Source organism: Cucumis melo, chromosome 1 (assembly GCF_025177605.1).
Source record: "Cucumis melo cultivar AY chromosome 1, USDA_Cmelo_AY_1.0, whole genome shotgun sequence".
Classification (NCBI taxonomy): Eukaryota; Viridiplantae; Streptophyta; class Magnoliopsida; order Cucurbitales; family Cucurbitaceae; genus Cucumis; species Cucumis melo.
Genome location: NC_066857.1, coordinates 21,529,978 through 21,539,855, shown reverse-complemented (window position 1 = coordinate 21,539,855; position 9,878 = coordinate 21,529,978).

Below are 9,878 nucleotides of genomic sequence, written 5' to 3'. Positions count from 1 at the left end.
CAAGCATCACTCCATAGTCCTAAAACTTTCTTCCTTCTACAGGTTTCGCTAAACTTCTCATAATGCGGTTTGAATCCACTTCACATTCTAAACAACTTATTCTCTTCTCCCATACTTCCTACTTGTGAAAATATTTCTAGTTTCTAAACACAACAAGCTTAAATCACAAAACACTCTTGTTCATTTCCAGAAAATCTTATTTCAATTTTTAGGAATGGTTTTTGTTCTTAAAAAAAATTCATTCCTTTAGGCGATAAATTTATTGCTTAGTTACATTTGGTGTTAAGTGGGAAATTAGTGGTATTATATGAATTCGTTTATGTTCTCAACTATAACTCTTATTGTCACTTATTTACTTATTCTCAAGTTTTTGAAGCTTTCCTCCTTATTTTTGGTTGAGAGGCGACAACATTGGAGTTGTTATTTCAATTGAATTTCAGTGAAAGTATAATTTTTTTAAGAATTTTATATATATAAAATGTCAAGAAATGGCCTGATTTTTTGAATGCTTTAGCTCGGACTTTGCATACCCCAAATTTTTTAACGTAGTAAGAACCTCATTGCTGAAAAGTGAACAACAAGATGAACTTAAATTTTACAAATGAGGTTTGAAGTAAAGCTAGCGTGCCTAATGGATAATATTACGGAAGTTATCCTTGCGAAGAGCAAAGGAAATAAAGGTTTTAAAACACAGAAAGTAAATGCTAGCGACAAGAAAAGTAGAACGCAAGATAGGAAGAAAATTTGTACTTCTGAGAATAAAGTAAACAATTATATGTACAAGTTCAAAAGAGCATAAATTAAATTGGAAAAAAAATAAATACAAAAAGGAGTAGACACCCTCAAATTTATGTATCTTGGTGAGGATTAGGAATGCCAAGGTTGTCTTGTGTTCGTGGTTAGAGTGGTGCCTCTAATTCGGGCTATATGTGAAAGGTAGATTTTTAAGCATGTAATGTAACGACCCAACTCTTTATACTAAGCTAAGGTCATTACTAAAAAGAAATAACAAGAGACACTATTTTTTTGAAAGAGGGAAACTACATTTTCATTAAAAACAGAATGTTGAAACACTGAAACATAGACGCGGAAGCAAAACTGAGTCCCCATATGGCATGTCAAGGATCATTCTTTGTCGCTCGCCAGCTTTCCTCTACTTTTACCTTCGCCTGAAATATTAAACATAGAAAGAGTGAGTATAAACATATACTCAGTAAGGGACCTACTACTAGTCCCGCTAGGTGTCTGTTAACTTCCCATTGAAGTCCTAAAAAGTGGTAGCCAAGAACTGGCACGTTCCCGAACACGTGCAATCTGTGATCCCGTAGGAACATATCTGGTCTTCGGTGAACCCAAAGGAACACCTAGGACAATCTAGTCTTTAGTGTACCCGAAGAAAACACTAAGACAATCGGGCTGCGAGTGATCCCGTCGAATCACTCGAATCATGTTTATGTCAATGCCAGACTGGCGATCCCGTCGGACTACGCAGTCTTAAAAAGGTGGTGATCCCGAAGGACACCCATGCAGGTACGACTCTAATAGACAAAGTTAACAGAACACCTTATCCATAGCATGTAGCATAACATAACATCATAACATGGCATGAATATTAATCTTAACGTCCTTAATCATGTGATTAATATATCATGCATCAACAATCATCAACATCAATCTACCAGTCATTAACATAACATCAGTCATCATCATCAATCATCAACATAATAATCTCAGTCATCATCATCAACATACTACCAATCATAACATGATATCAATCATCGTCATCAATCATCCATACAATGACAGTCATCATCAATAGCATCAAATTATGCATCTTAGCTACCATCAATGCATAATCATAATTACATGCGGTCTCTTAAACTCAGTTCGAAGGTCTAGTAGGAGAATCTCTTACCTGGAGATTTTAGCCAAACAAAGTACTCCCTAGTTGATAGTAAAAATTCTCCAATTAACTTGATCCTAATCATAAAAGGAAAACTCAGTATCTTAATTAATGAAATTAGCAATTGACTAACATCCAAAAATCCTCCCAAATTAATTAACTTTCTAAAAAAGGTTTGAAACCAATTCAACCTTGATTGAGAAAATTCCAAGATTTAAATCTCAAAAAGTTTAGCCAATTGAACCTTTAAAGAAATCCCAAATAGATTCAAAATTAAATTAATAAAATATTAATTTAATTTCATTAGCTTACCAAGATTACTCAAATGGAAGTTGAAAAATCCTCTTATCCTTGATGGAAAAATTCATCACTTTAAATCCTCAAGCTTCCAAAGAGACCAATCTTAACTTCAACTGATGAGGCGGCGACAGCAGAGGGTTATCTTAGAGAAGAAGATAAAGAACCTTTTTTTTTTTCCTTTATTTCCAACTTAAGCATTCCAATGCTATTTATAGACCCAAATAATAATTACAATAATATTTATTATTATTATTATTATTTTCTTTTACATATATATATATAATATCAAATACATACATATATCTTTATTTCCATTATCTTTCCTAAATAAATGCCTTAAATGCACAAAATCTTAGGTATTTATAACCAATAATAATAATAATAATAATAATAATAATAATACTTCTTTATTATTATTATTTTTCTCTCACCAAAATCTACAATAAACATATATATTTATTTAAATCATTATTCTCTCTTATAAATAAATATATATCTTTTTCGTCAAATCAAATCAATTATCTCTCTCTCATGAATTATCTTCTTTTTCAAACAAATATAATTATATTCCATAATATAATTAACTCCACCTTTCGAAATTATTAATTAAATATATATATCTATATATATACTCAATTAAATCCAATTCCACCAAAACTAACTTTTCCCTCTAAAATCTCAAATTAACTTAAATCCTCAATTAATTTAATCAATTAAATCTTTTCCAGTAAATCTCTAAAATCTCAAATTAACTTAAATCCTCAATTAATTTAATCAATTAAATCTTTTCCAGTAAATCACTTATAACTTTCAACATGAATTATCTTAACCAAACCATAACAACTCCACTCCATAATCAAGATTTATCTTTCTGCAGAATAATTAATTATCTTCCACAATAATTAATTATTATTCATCTTTCTCCAAAATAATTAATTATCTTTCACAATAATTAACTATTATTTATCTTTCTCCAAAATAATTATCCTTTTACAAATAACTATATTTTCCCAAAATATAATTATTTTTCTTTTTCTCCCTTACTAGATATTCTTTCTCCAAAATATAATTATCTTTTCCTTAAATAATTATATTTCAACAAATATAATTATCTTTTCCTTTCACATAATAATTATATATATATATATATATATATATATATATATATATATATATATATATATATATATTTCCACATATACATATAATTATTAAATTTCCAACAAACTTTCATCCCACAATTTAATTAAATAACGTCCATAATTATTTAATTAAATTCAACTTCAACAACACTAAAAATCCACAACTCTACTTAATTCTCTTAACTTACCATTTAATCAAAAACTCAACAAACACCACATGCCAAAACCTTTAATTAATTAAATATTCGTCCAAGAAATATTTAATTAATTTCAATTCCCACATAAATCAAATAATTCTCATTAAATGAATTCAAAATAACGCCCAATACATTAAATCTAATTAAACAAAATTAAGATAATTAACTCCAAAATTATCTTAATTTTTAGGCGTTACAATCTTCCCTCCTTTATGAAACTTTCGTCCTCGAAAGTTCTAATCTTTGAACAACTTGGGATACTTGGCTCTCACGTCTTAATTAAAAACAAATTCTACAAAATTCCAAAATCTTTAATTAAATATACACAACCATGTATATATATTTAATTAATCCAACACAAAACAACCGAATATATTCCTTAACTTCGAAGTCCACTTAATGTAACACCCAAAATAAGTTCCTTAAATTTATGGGGTGTTACATGTAATTAATGGTAAGGTCGCAAAATGCTAACATACAAGGGATTTACAACAAATTGAAATGAATCAATAGTAGGAATAAGTATGTAAAATTTATATTCTCAGATGTAAAAGAGTAGATCCTTATCATAATCAACCCTTTCAAGAAGTTTTATTTTTAGCCAACTCTAACAAATTTTACTGTAGTAAGCGTGGAAAAGTAGGGTCAAACCCTAGAGAGCTTTTGAAGGAAAAAAACTGGTAAATGTGCATGAAAGCTTCAACAAAGACAATATTTTTTTTTTTCTTCTCGAGAGATTAAGAGTAAAGGGTATCAGTGTGGTTGCCTTCTTTTTCATTGAGCAAGAAAAATAAAGAATGGAAAATTCAAGATTCTTGGTCAAGTTAATCAAGAATCCAATCTTTTTGAATTCTTAATTAACTTGTTTAAGATCCAAGGTTTTTCTCAATCAAAAAATTCAATCTTTTAATGTAAATAATAAAGTGTTTTTATAAAACTTGCTTTTAATACAAAATTATTTACAAGGCATTAAACAATGAATTTCAACCCAAGACTTGAATTAGCAATTAACTATACCAAGTTTTATGCGTAGTAATCAATCAAGAATTGTCTGTAAAACTTATAGTCCTAGGAAAGAAAATTACAAACAATTCTTAACCCTAATGTCTCAACCTTGTATATTGCATATTAAAAGAAATTGAACTTGAATTTCAACAATTAAATTGGTCAAGAATATTAAAGAAATGAAATTCAATATGCAAGAATTAAAAGATTGCTAGACAATAATCTTAGAGATTCAACAAATTAAGTAATCATGCTCTCAAAAATAAAATTGAACCAAGACCCCTGACTTAAAGTACTTTAGCCCTCCATGTGTGAGAAGAGTTCTACATAAAGTGAAGAGAAAAATGTCAGAAGGCTAAGAAGAATTCTGAGATTTTTTTTATTTCTAGAGAGGATTTGAGTACAATTGAATATTGAACTAAAAGAATGAAGTTAATTTTGAAAATTGGAGAAAATAGGGTATTTATAAAAAAATATGAAGGAAAATCAAGGTTGGGGCTCAAACACGGATCTTTGGAGGCAAAACAACACACACCAGATGGAAGTTTTCAGATTTTTCCAAACTATTTACGAAAATGTCATCATAAAAATTCGAAGAAAAATGGTTTTGGAGATGTAGGGATTTGAATGCGCCTATTGGGGCTTGTATTGAAGACGAAAACAACGGCGTTTTGGCGAAAGAAAAGAAACGCGCGGCTTGGATTTGAACCAGTGACATTAAGGTCATTAATGGACGCGAGGGCCTTTTCTCGTGTAAAGGTTAAAATATTTACAACTTTGCAATTGAACTTCAATTTGCCCGTTTTCCTTCCTTTGAACTCTGTTTAAGGCGATTTTTGTTGCGTTGAGTTTTTAACAGAGTCTAGTTTCATAATTTTCATAAAAATATAAAGAAAATGAATATATTTATGCTATGGAAAAGAAATTAGACATGTAATAGTTGGGCTATTATAGACCCAACAATATGACTAGAGTTGGCACGCGTTGCACAAAGACCCGTGAGTATAGTCCATCATAGTTCAAAACTATCGATCATGCCAAAAAGACATTTGTCGCATCATTTGAAACTGCAAGATAACCAGCAAAGTAAGAGGTGAAAGGGAGGAAAACATATCAACTTGTTCCACTATAATGGTCCGCAAATGTTGTTTCAAGGCGTACTTTGTTGGAATTTATGTCCTAAAACTCATACTTTGTTATTTGATTCAATAAAATTTATTATTGAATGCTATAATTTTAAAACCAATAAATTAAGCTCCCAATGCTATTTTACTAAGTTTGTCAATACATTTGAATTTTATGTAGAGACATAAACATGGATTAAGTTCGAGTTAATAGCCCAAATAGTCTGTAGTGTATGAATAAGGTTGGACGTCTTATTCTGGAAAAACACTATGGATGTGGCCCACTCCGTAGTTAGTACAAACGATGTAATCCTGAATCGTTCATGTGAAGACATTAGAGTGGGGGCATCCTATGTAAATGGTTTGCATAAGACTGGAACCACGAAATAATCACTTTTAGTTATAACACCGTAAACTATAAACTGACTATTTCAATTATGATGACCTAGGTAACACTACAAGAGAAGGAGGTACTCCCGATGCCAAAAAACGTCGGTGAAAATGAAAAGTACGTCGGGAAAGGATATCCCGACGTACCAAACGATGTGGGAAGAACGTTGGGAGAAATGCGTCGGTCATCGCTGCGTCGGGAATGAGGTATTCCCGATGCAACCTATGCCGACGCATGTTTAGGCATTGGGAAAAGCTCTTTTCCGACATTTTTTCACGACGTTTCTTTTCGTCGGGAATTCCTTTATATATATATATATTTTTAAATATTTTATTTCTACTTTTTTTCTTATAATATTTTGCTCAAACATTCACAATAATGTTCGGATATCTCAAAAAAATTTTCCGACATTTTGGATTAAATTAAAATATATTAAATATAAATTGAAATAAATTAAGAAATATACAAACACAAATTAAAAAAAATAGAATTAAAATACATAATACAAATAAGTTCACTACAACAAAATATAGTTCTCAAAATAGAAAAAACATAAACATTAAGAAAAAGTCTCCCAACGAGGTGCGTACGCGCGTTATTCTACACCTTCGGTCCTAAAAATGGTATAAAAATAACTAAGATTAGTACATAATCATATATTGCAAAAACTTAAGAATAATAGAGACATATACGTACCGCAGAGCTAGGTATCATGTGGTGGTCCTTATTGTGCACGAGTTAGTTCTTCTATCATCTTTTTCATACTTTCCACTTGTGAAGCTAATGCTTGGTGATTTCTATCTTGTACTTCAATCCATTCCAAAGCTTCATGAAGTTTAGCTTGTAATTCAATCTCTTTGTCTGTGGACTGCGAATAAGATGTCGACGAACTGCTTGCACTCGCCGTTCTGCGGGCCTTCGGCTTGGATCCCCAACCAAGGCCTTTTGAGTAGCCTGACCGTCTACCCAACACCTGATCGCATATCTCATCCTCAGAGAGTGGCTGACTACCCTCTAGGGTAGGCTGGGATTGGAGTTCCAGCATTTGATTCTACAAAAAATTTAAAAACTATGTTAGGTAACGCGCAAAAATATTTAATGAAAGTGGATAATTAATAAGGGCATAACTTACATGCGCATCCTCGGTGGCCTGCGACACGAATGTCCCAGCTCGAACGTATGTTTCCCGAAATAATTCCATACGATCGACCGGCTGCCCTCTTCTTTCAGCGAGCTCATACTGTTGTTGTAGAAACGACTTGGACCCTCTACTATGATTGTAAGGCTGCTTCTGTCTAGCAGCCTTGTTCGTCCATGATTGCTCATGCATTAAAACAATTATATTGTTTATTTCTTATACATATTAAAACTTGTTATCATAATTAATCATGACAAATACCTGGAATGCACGACTGATATAATGGTCGCAGAGGAAGTGTCAATCCTCATCACGTCCAACCAATGCGTTTGGTGGGTTGGCACGAGCCTCCTCCAGGTCACTGTACTTTTTGAAATGTCTATGACAGTCGGCTCGGAACTCTTTAAAGGTCGTGAGCATCTGATGCTTAACAAACCTGTTCATTGCTTGATCATTGAAATCAAGCACAAAAAATCGCTACACATTACAAACATAACACATTAGATTGGTTAAAGTTAGATATGTTTCAAATGAAATCATATATAAATGTGTAATGCATTTAATTACCTGGAGGTCGCCCTTGACGACCTCAATGTATTCTCTCCCAACGTCTGTCCACTTAAGACAGCGGACGGGAAATGTCTTTCGCACGCACACGCCTATCGCCTGGCTAAAGTGAACGACGTATGGAGAAATAGGCTTCTCCGCTCTAGGGGTGATCGTCATCGGAATGCGCTCATTTATTGTAACGTGGCGCTCTAACTCCAAGAGTCGAGATTGCGCACGTCTCCTAGGAGTCGGAGTCGTTTGTTGAGAAGAAGACCCTGCTGAATAAATAGACAATAACATATAAAGTTAGAAACCCCTACATGAAATATTTGTAAGTTAAAATGAAGAAAATTCTTAGACTCACCCGTACTGTCGCCCACAGATGACGACCCTCCTGCAATGTTATCTAAATCATCCTCAAACTGGAGGAACATATCGTCCATCTCCATAAAACTTGATCGTCGATATGACATAATGACTATGGACATAGAAAACAAACATTCAATAACCAAATACAAACACATAGCTAGAATCAAAATATATAAACTAGATATAAATATGTGCGTACGTGGTTTAATTTGTCACTATAATTCCTCATCGCTTGCATGTGACAAGTGTTCATCCACATCGTCGATGAAGTCGTCAGTGACATGACGCACAACCGGTCTTTCAACGATTGTGGGATCAACGTCATTTCTGCATAGAGTGTCATCCTCGATGTGGTCATCCACTTGGTGGCTTACAACAACTTCTAGTATATTAATATGGTCATTCTGAACATCCTCCACTTCTGGCACGTCCCAAATACGCTTATTTTGGATGACTTGCACAACTTTCCAATTGCTACCATTTTTTGGATCATCTACGTAAAAAACTTGATGTGCTTAAGTTGCAAGAATTACAGGTTCCTCTGCGTACCAAAAATGGGATGTGTTGAGAGATTTGTACCCTACTTCAATGTCTGTTCTTTGACTTTTGTTTACGTCCGTGTCATACCACCGACACTTAAATAGCCATACATTTCTTCCCAATGGATATTGTACGTACAACACTTTGTCCAGAACACCGTAGAAATTATTGTCGCTAGTTCCAATTGCATCGCTTTCACCAATGACCATTATTCCACTATTTTGAGTAGTACGTCGAGAATCAAGTTCAATAGTGTGAAATCTTACACCACCTACGATGCATCCATTGTAACAACGAACGTCAAAGGATGGTCCCATCGCTAGTGAGAAGAAATCATAGCTTTCTGTACCTCTATAACTTAATGACTCTTCATGATACACCCATTCTGTGTAGTAGGAGGATATTCCAATAGTCAGCAAATGTCGTTCCACACCCTATAATGAGCTCCAATTTAAATTCAAACATCTCTTGCATGGACACCTTAATCATCTGTAAGCATCAACGTAAAATTTGGCAAATTCTAAAAATTGGGTCACTCCATGTCTATACTCAAGGGATAACTTATTTCTAAGTTTCATCCAACCCTTATCCATTGTTTAAGTTCCTAAAACATAAATAGGTTTGATTAGAAACATATGTCTCTCACTCTCTACTCCTCTGAATTTTCACTATTTTTCAATAACTAATTTCAAACTATAGAGGCTACGATAACTGCAGGATAGCCAACACAACTTAATTATTAACAACAAAATACTTCAAAATATCATCGCATCCTACAAACCCCTCCAAACTACAGAGGCTACCATAACTGCAGAATAGCCAACACAACCTAATTATTAACAACAAAATACTTCAAGCTATCCTACTACCACCCCTTGAAACCAGCAAATTCAAAACAAAAAAGGCTACCATAACTGCAGGATAACCATCCTAAACATAAACAAATTCAAAACAAAAAAGCTACTATAACTGCAGGATAGCCATCTCAAATCAACAATAAAAATTTCAACACAAACAGGCTACCATAACTGCAGGATAGCCAAAACAAATCTTAATACACATATTACATTCCCAATTCAATTTAACTATTAACTCCCCCCCCCCCCCCCCCCAAATTTAATTAACTATTAACCTCTCCCCCCTCCCCTCCCCTCCCCTCCAATTTCAATTTTTAATTCAACTATAAATCTCATCCCTCCCCCTAATTTCAATTTTCAATT